A 10,183-nucleotide genomic window follows, 5' to 3' on the forward strand; every position below is an offset into this window, starting at 1 on the left:
GCATCATACTGTGGTTCCCTGAGGAACTTTTCTTGAAAACAGAGTGTGCAACAAGAGGAACATTCTTCAGAGCATTTCCTTTCCTCAGTGAAATCTCTTTTTAAAGTGGTGACTCTGAAATCATTAGGAAACTTGCCATTGAATAAAGTCTGACTCCTTCCCTGAGTAACAATAGTATGTTTCTCCATTTAATGTCAATGACAGTATCATATATTTTTGTAGCCACAGTAGAAAGCACTAATGCTGAGAAGGTACTTTTTAATGCTAATACCAGAGCTTCTGGTGTCTTATACCTTTCCAAAACTATGAGCAAGCATACTGAAAACTGTAAAAATTTGCTTCTTGCTTATAGGCAGCTTATTACTATTAAATTCAGCATTTAATCAAGAATAGCTCCACCACCTCTGAGGCTGAAGGAGAACAGGAATTTTTCTTTTCCTTTCTCTGGTCCTGAAGTTGGTATTGAAAGAACTAAAAGTGCCCTGCTGTCTTCTGAGCTGTGGTGCTGTTCATCTGTGTGGGACTTCTTTCCACCTGGTTCTCCAACCTCAGGTGTATTTACCAGCCTCTGGAGCTGCAAGAGAGCTATCTGTCAAGTAAGGCATTGCTCAGCAGTGTAAAAGGCTATCTTGTATATGCAGGGTTTGAGTTGTGCAGTAGCGCAAGTGACAGCTAAGGTGCAGTTAGGGTCATTGCTGAAAAGGTCTTTCAGAGGACTTGGCCAGATAGTTACTTCATCAGTGGAGTGTGATGAATGAGTATGAGGTCACTTACACTGAGGACATAAAATTTGGCCAGGGTGATAGCTGTATGGCTTGAGTGTGCTAGCCTAGTGGAGTCTTTAGACTTAAGCAGACCTCGGTGCTTTATCTGCCTTAGATGGATGATGCCGACTTAAAGGCAGAGTCTGTCATCCTGCCTCAGACTGGCTAGCTCCTTGCAGGGAGATCAGGGAGACAAGTTGTAGATGAAGGCACTTGCAGGCATGACTGAGTGAGGCAGAACTCAACCTTTGATGTTCTCTTAATGCAAGTTGTTTCTTCAGTCTCTCCAAAGCAAGTTCTTAAGAGCCTTGGACATCTGCAGAGATGAAATCGAAGAGCCTCTGCTTGTCATATGAAATACAGTACAGAAAATTGTGTTTCATTGCTCAGCATGGGGATGTGCCAAGGATTTGAAAGCAGAAAAGGGAGATAAATCATTTCTCTTGCTCACACAAATGGCCAGTTAACTCCAAAGTGACTGTTTGCGTGGCCACAATGAGTGGGATTTTTGCAGAGGATATATCATTTTTCAAGAACAATTTAAACATATATTTCAAAATCCATTTTTTTTTACCCAGAGTTGACTATTCCATTGTAATACTTTTAGCCGCATCTGTGCAGTTTAGATCTCTGACCCAAATTGAACTTCTTTTTTTTTGCCCCAGCTTTTCTGATGAATATTTGATTGCCAGTTCAGTTGTTTAAGTTATTTTCTTTTCCTACTCTTGCCTTCTAGACTTTGCTGAAAGCACTTTCGCTTCTTATTTCTCAACACTTACAAATATGGCTTTTGACTCTTGGTAACTGGTGGTCTACACACAAAACAAAGGAACTTTCTAATTGTTCTACACAAAAGAGTCACAATAATGCACTTTCCAGCATTTCAAATACAATTTGGCCTTTTATTCTATATTTTGAAATTAAATAGACATGTAAATGTAAGCTAATGTTAATGCTCCATTTTGAAAGACCTGCTCACCAATCTCACATTTGCACTATAATTAGACATTTATTTTATTGAATAGCTAATTCTGTGAAAAAGATGAAAAAGAAAAACTGCCAGAACCAACTTGCAGCACTTTTTACATTGACCCATGTCATGACCCACATGTTAATCTTGAAGAACACATCACTTCCAAAACAAATATAAAAATACTAATAGCCTGGATGACCATATAGGCATCTGTAGTGCTCTGCTGGGATTGAATGTATTGCACTAAATACATACTATCTTGTATATGCAGGGTTTATAGTCCAAAAGCTCAAACTTGAAAACGTTCATGCACATGCTTATTGTGTTTTTCATGTTGCATTGCAGAGGATGAATTTGTCCCTATGAAAATCACTGCACAATTTGCATTTATAAAACTAATTATATTCTTAAAACTTTTAGGTCTGGTCTTCCCAATAGATCTTGGGATCTATAGGGATCCCAGCACTCATGCGTAATGCTGCAGACTTTATTGGCTTTCCTGAAGGCACATCAGCTGACCTGAGGTTATTCATTCACAGGAAACACATCACACTGAAAAAGGGGGACAGTTAGTTTTAAATTCTCTTCTCCTCTGTTTCCGTAAGTAAATACACAATTATACAGGATATTTTAAATATATTTTAAGTATGTAAGTAGATGTTTCTTAGCAGCATATACACCGCACTAAGAATCCTTTAATGGAAAAAGATTTCTGCGTTTCATGACCTCTTTACCTTTCCCCATTATTTTGCTGAAAGAAACCAAACAACTCAGTAATGAACACAGTGGGAAGAAATTAAAGTTGAGGGAGAAGAATTTCCAAGTGAGCTATTTACTTTGTTCCTCGAATTTCTTGCGGTATTTTAAATGGAAGGTGGGGGTGTAACTTCTGCTTTCTTCCTTTCTCCCCTCATTAAATGGATTATTCTTTTCTATTTTCATAAATTATTTCTTAGGCTTCACGGATTCTTAGCTGTTCACAGCTCTGTTCTGAAAAGCTCCTACATCAACCAAGGAGGAGCAGAAGCTTGTAATAAACAATGGGCTGTATCCTGTACTAGGCAGGCCACCTGCAAAGGTGCCTAGCACAAACTCCTGAGCCCTTTATTCTCCACTGGGTCAGGATCTAAAATCTCCTGGCAATTTATGGAAGCTGAGTATCAGTTTGCTGTACGTAAGCTAGGTACCGGTACCTTCAAGTAGGCTGCCCCATTATGGTCCTAATTGTCTGTGCTGCTTTCAGAAGTGTGTTTTTTCATCCTCTGGCCCAGGCTGGTCCCCTTGTTGTGGGTTATTATTGCCTACTATTATAGTTACAGGGCAAGTTTAAATTAAAAATAATATTCTGGAGGCATTTGTTATTGTTCTTGAAAACAGACTGGGCCTGAGCATGTATTTTTATTTTTACTTTTTCTTTTTTATTGAGCTCTTCATAAATACAATGAAACTTGACAACATACCATATGGTGCATAAACATTAACTCACAATACAATCCATTGTCATAAAATTACATTCACAGACCAGTCAACAATCTCTCTTGAGACACATCACTGAACTCATTTTACTCGAGATCTGAAGTCCTTCAAAGCTATGGAGTGCCTGCAGAGCAAAAAGTCCCACAGAATGACAGAGGGAGTCCCATCGTATAAATCCCAGCACAGCAGTTATAGGCCCATAAACAGATCAAAAAGAATGAAACATACATACAATCACAAAGTAAACATTCCCAGATATAATCATGCTGATAGCTTACATCAGTAGACGACCTGATCTCTAGCTTTTACTCAGTATGAGGTAATGTAAAGATGATAGTGAAAAAGCAGGAGAAATGGATGAAAGGGTTTCAAAACTCTGTGCTGGTCTAACCAACTCTACTGAAGTCAGTCTCAATAGGAACCAAGTTAAGCACTGCAAATACAATGGAAAATCCAAATAAATGCAAAATTAAACAACTTCTAAGCAATCAAAGATGTGCTAAACTATGTAACATATATGAAACTCCTACTAATTAAAGTTTTACTATGAGGGAAAAAATGCTTTTAGTTCCCACAGTCCGGGCTATTTTTGCCACCCTGTCAAAAGAAACGTCCACAAGTGACTCTAAATTGTTTATGTAAACTTTGCCAGCCTTTCAGGCAGGCTTTATTTTTTTTTAAACACTCCTCTTGTTCCACCCAGAACGTGACTTCTAGGTCATGCACCTGAAACAGGAACTATAGCTCAGACCTGCTCTAGGGCTTCCAAGCAATTTAGGTAAAACTGGTGTTTCCTGTCAAAGAATGAAAGGTCTGGGTGAGAATGGTGGAATTTCCTACACTATCAAAAAAGAAGAAGGAAAAAAAGCGTCAGATGTGGGTTGAAGAGTTGGTGCTTTTTAGAGAGCCAGGGTTTCTGTGAAGTGAATGAAAAAGAAGGCAATGCTGGGTGAGACTGCCATTGCTTAGTGAAAACTGCAGTGCCCACTTGAATTCAATAATCACAGAGGGCAGCCAGGATTTAGCCCAGGGATAAAGTGTGGGACCCTAACAAGTGAAGTACTTCTGCACAGAACAGGACCTACTTGCAACTGTTACATTTGCCTTTTGGAAAAATTTACTACCTCCATTTCCTCTCTCTCTCTTTCTCTCTCTCTCTCTCTCTCTTTTTTTTTTTTTTTTTTTTCTCATTTGCTTCCTTCTTCCCATGTCCCTCTTATCTTCCAGGTCCTGAGGAGACACCTTGATTAATCTGGCACTCACTAGTCATGGGATAAAATCAGACCCTGCTGTACAACTGGAGTTCATTTTGAACCTGAGATGTCCCGGAATGTGATGCACTGTGGTTATGGTAACAATTCATCTTCCCTAGTTGCTAACAACTGCATTTTGGTTGTGGTAGTCCTGAGAATATGACAGATTTCCACAAAGCAAACTAAAACAGACTCTTGTTCCACAGCTGCTAAATAGATGAGCAAGCTCAGTACTACCCTCAAAGTGACAAAGATAGAAACAGTGTTGTCCTTACAGAATAGCTTATCTGGGGACAAATAGGAGAAGCAGCTGCCTGGCTAGAGTAGACAGAGAGATTTCAGGTAGTTTCTTTTTCCATGTATGAAGAACAAAAGGAATCATAGGTAAGAGCCTGTATAATGTTATTGGTGAAGAAAACTTTCTAGTTTAATTATAAATGTGATCCTGGTTACCTTAGTATTTCATTCAGCATTTTGACCTATTAAAAATGGACCCTTAAAAATCCAGACTCAAAAGCAGGTGGTGAAGACCAAGAAGAGAAAGGGTAATTTATTATTCCAGCTAGCAAACAGTACTAGCCATGTATCAAAGTAAAAGCATGCAGTCACTGGTACTTTTCTTTTAACTTAAAATCATCTCTGTATTCATAGGGAAATTATGACCTCTAAGCTTCAAGATAGCTGCAGGCAATTTCCTCTATTCCTGGATCTAACACTATTGTCCAACACCCATATTTGTATCTTGTCTTGACTTTACTGTTTGCTTTACCTGAGCATGAAGTCATGTTACTACCCAGCACGATGAACATTTTCCAGTCAACTTCAATCCGCTGTCTATAAAATCAAACCAATGAAAGAAATGGAAGTCTTAGAATTTATACCAGTTTCTGAACTGCTGAATACCTCGTTCCTATCACCCAGCTTCAAAGTGCTTCTAGGAATACAGAATACAAGTATTTGGCCTTCACAGGACCTTTTCAAGCTAAAAGAACAAAACAATAAGGAATAAAGACATGCTGACCTCATTTGTCCTAGAACTGTCCTAATATGGTCAGAGTAATGTTCCTAAAGCCGGAAAAACAACCTCAGATGTTTTGCATGCCAACTTCTAGATTTTGGTCTTCAAACCTAATTGTCACTGCCTCCACAGGTAGCGTATGTAAGGTATTATCTAATTGGACTCCATAAGTGTGGCATGTGCTAATAATAACCCTAAAGAACAGGATTCCATTATTTATTTTCCTTGCTTTATTCTCCATTGCTGGATCAAGTTCCAAGCTTTCCCTGTGCACTCCCATTTCAGAATATCTGCATCTGTCTTAATAGTGAATATGCAGTGCAGTAGTAGTAACAATTATAGAACAGAGGCATTTAAAAAAATGTATTATAAAATTGCCTTTCTTGCATTATCTATTATGAGCTATTAGTTGCTGTCCTGTTTTCCCGAAGGAGGATCTTTTACCTCTAGCTTTAGTCTGTTTTCCCAACGCTTATGAAATCATCTTGTCTGTCATAACATTAATATTTTTGAATGACTGGCCAATTTCAAAAAAGTTGTGAAAGAAAGATGTAGATCCCAAGGATTTTTACATTTTTATCTGTTCCCTGGAAATTTGTGGGTACAGCAGGGAAGGAAAATCCAAGTTAATAACCCCATTGAGGTAAGGATCTCTATATGCAATCACTCGTGCCAAGTGATCATCCTTTACGCAGTTCCAGATTAGCAACTGCTCTGAGGTGGAAGAAGCTGGTATTTCAGCTGGAGGAGCTGGAAGGAGCTAGAATTATATTGTGCATGCAGGAGGAGTTTTTGGGCAAAGATACAACCCCCCAGGAAACCAGGCTTTGTAGTTCTACTGCTCTTGGCTTGTCCGTTTATAGCTTTAGAAGAAAATATAACTTGTATATAAACTAAGATAATATTCCTGACTATCTTGAAACACTGAAGCCTTGGATTGTATGCCTTGCCATCTGGAACTGAGAGCATAGGCCTACACACTTAAATTTCAGTTTCTAGGGTCTGACCCCGTCTGAAAGCCATTTTAAGAGGTCCAGCATTGCACATACTGCAAACTCTTGAGCATGGACTTGAGAGTGGTATGTGGCTTCCACTCACAGTTATTTACTGAAAGTCACTAGCACTTCAGCTGAGGTCTCTTTAATACCTCCTCACTTTCCTAAGTAGGGGGAAATCAACAACCGAATGAGCAATTAATGATTTTGACCACAGCGCTTACACATTGCAGACCTGCTGACAGCAACCATGTGGGGCATCAGGGCCCATCATCTCCTACAGTGAGCAGTCACTTCCATTAAACCCTCTGGATAATTTCAAAATCCTATCCTAATTTTCAAGTTTTCAGATCGCAAATATGTAGTCAAAAGAGGCCCAAGAATAGGCAGAAAATGCAGGAGGGCTTAAAGAAAAGCAAAACTAAAATACATTGAAGAAGTACCTTCAAGATTTTCAGGAAACAAATTGCAGCTTTTCTGTTAGTCCACTTGGGTGTACTTTGCAGCAAAAACAGTCTTCTTTTATGTCTGCTAAATACATGCATTCTTACCTGTAAGTTTTATTTTTATTACAAATGTGTAAGTATTGTATATTTTGAAGATATCAGAATTGCCCTATCAAATCATATCTCTATTATGCCTTTAAGGCATGTTAAGATTATGTTAAGATTATTGCCATTAGAAACCACCAGTAACTGATATTCTAAATAGCTAAACTCTCTCGGTATGCTTTGGAGGTAATAGTTCACAAGTGAAGGAAATTCTGACAAAAGAAACTTGGCATCAGAATAGCTGTGATTAATAGCAGCTAAGAGGATTATACCAAGAAGCTGGAAAGATAGAACCTCCCAAGTAGACACAGAGTGGACTTCTGCCCTCACACAAGTGGAATCCTAATCAGAGGAGACGTTAGGAAAGGGGAAAAGTGGTATTTTTCTGAGAATGATGGGTTGCTGAGAAAATGTATGAGACTTGAAAGATAAGTGCATGCAAACTTACAAAATTTGCCTCAGAGGAAACTCAGGGAAACTTTGCTTCTGGGTAAAGCTGAAACATCCAGTCTTGCAGTCGTTTTGTTTCTTTCTCTTTGTGGGAGAAATCTGATTAACTATATTTTGTGTTTGAAGTTTCAGCCCTGGGAGAGAGGAGAAATGGAAAATAAAGAACAATGGCAGTAGGAGCCAGTGCTCAATGCTGAGGTCAATATTACGATGCTGTTTGCTACACCATCTTCAGTTAATAATAATGAAAAAGAAGACAGTACTAACAGTGTTGCGAGATGATGGAAATCGTGAGAATAATTCCTTGCTGACCCTTGCAATCAGTTTATTTACTGAAGCATGAATTTTGATTTCTTCCTTCTTACTGAAAAATCATTCTGTCTTTTTAAAAAATCTAATAGTATATAAATATCACCTTCAACTTCTTCTAAATTTTTCAAGCATTTACTCAATCTTTCCTTTTTAAATTTGAGAGCAGTGTGAAGTATAGATCCATTTTTACTCTATCAGCTCAGTTCGATCTCAGATGAAAGCCTGATCTAGTGCCCAGTGAAAATCAATGGTATATTTTAGATATTATGTTCCATCTTTTTTTCAAACTGCCTAGCCTACATTTTGCGATCTCTTGCCAAATCAATCAGGCCAGATAGAATTCACCCTTGGGTGCTTTAGAAATCAGCTAAAGCAACAGCCAAACCATTAGTGATTATCTTCAAGAGCTAATAGAAGATGAGTGAGTTCCTAGAGAACTGGAGAAAGAAAAACATTTTACCTTTACCTAAAGCAAGAGAGGAAGAGGATGCAACGAATTATAGAGCCATCCGCCTAACTTCAATACTGGGAAAGTTACAGGAACAAACAAACGATTTGTCGGCATCTAGAGGATAATGAGGTGCTAAGAAATAGCCAACATGGGTTTGTAAAGAACATATCGCTTCCAACCAGCTTGATTTTCTTTTTTTCTTTTTTCTTTTTTTTTTTTTGGGGGGGGGTAGTATAACTAACCAAAAGGGCACAAGACAACAAAATAAAAACCATATTGACTTTCTTAAGATATTTCACACAGTACCACGAGTCATTCTGAAGGGCAAGACAGTCCAGATGAAAAGGCAATAGGATAGGCTGGAAATCAACTCAAAGAATGGTTGTCAATAGCTCGCTGTCAAGCTGGGAGTCTGCATCAAGTGACATCCTGCAGGATTTTGCTTTGTGCCCAGTACTATTCAATATTTTCACTAACAGCTTGGATGATGCAGTGCAGTTATAAAATGTGAGGACGACATCAGACTGGGAGATGTTGTAAGCACTTGGAAAGATGGGGCTAGAATTCAAAATGATCTTGATAAATTGAAGAAATGGTAGGAAATCAATACAAGAAAATTCAATAAGAACAAGTGGAAAGCACAAATCTTAGAAAGATGAAATCAAATGCCCACATATATAGAAAGCAAATAACGACTTAAGGAACAGTATTGTAGGAAAGAAAATGACCACAGACCATAGCAACCAAGAAAGACCTTGATATTGCTGCAAAGGAGGAAATGTCATTTGGGGCTGTATCAAGAGGACGATGTGCATGGCACATATGCGAAACACTTCTCCTGACTGGTGTACTCAGCTCAGAAGAGGATGGGGCCAAACTCTTCTCCGTGATGGCCTGTGACAAGGCAAGGAGTGATGGGTAGAAGTGGAAACATAGGCAGTTCCATCTCCATGTGAGGAAGAACTTCTTTCCTGTGAGAGTGACAGAGCCCTGGAACAGGCTCCAAGAGAGGCTGTGGAGTCTCCTTCTCTGGAGATCTTCAAAACCCGCCTGGATGCCACCCTGTGCCAAGTGCTCTGGGTGTTCCTGCTGAAGCAGGGGGGTTGGACTAGATGATCTCTACCATTCCAACCTCAACCATTCTGTGACTCTGTGATTAAGGCTGTGCAGCACATCTTAAACAAGATGTGGGCAAACTCCCGAACTGCTGTCAGGAAGACAGCAACATGTTTTAACAGGGATGTGGAAAAACACGACTCTTGAAAAATATTTTAAAAATTCTGTTGGCTGAGTCTAGAAAAAGAAGATTTGGAGGAAGACATAAAAGCAGACTTTTAAAAAGTGCAATATACACTAACAGATATAATAAGAACAATTATGATCTCCTTTTTCCCTTAGTTCTCAGGGACTGGTGAAGAAGCAATAAGCCTAATCTGAAGCAAGAAGAATTTATTTTACTAGGAAATCAAACCTCTAAGTATAAGGTGGTTAAGTATTGGAACAGATGGGTGATAGAAAGTGTGGAATCTCCATTTTTATAGCTTTGTAGAAAAAGCTAGAGAGTAATCTATCAGGAATTGTTTAGGTGACCTTTGATCTTGTCTCAGTAGGAACAAATGACGGAAGGAATTTAGAGAAGTTCTACATTTCTATGGCTCTCAAATAATTATAAAATCATACATAACAATATAAAACAAAAAGATTGAGTGCACACTTTGTTTAGTCTTCTCTATATTTTCCTTGGGTCTTTCAACCCATTGCTGTCTTCTTCTTTTACGTTGAATCCACGGGTGGTGTGAATTGCCTCTACTATGTAAGTACTCAAATAAACAATTGATATTAGCAGAAGGATAAGAGAAATTTCATCTGATATGGTTAATATTCATTAGCATGAGTGCAGATACCAGATGAGCCCTAGGATGATCACTGCTTCTTATAAC

This window comes from Tinamus guttatus, unplaced genomic scaffold, assembly GCF_059628265.1.
Source record: "Tinamus guttatus ecotype Peru unplaced genomic scaffold, ASM5962826v1 Tinamus_guttatus_pri_ptg000117l, whole genome shotgun sequence".
NCBI classification, from domain to species: Eukaryota; Metazoa; Chordata; class Aves; order Tinamiformes; family Tinamidae; genus Tinamus; species Tinamus guttatus.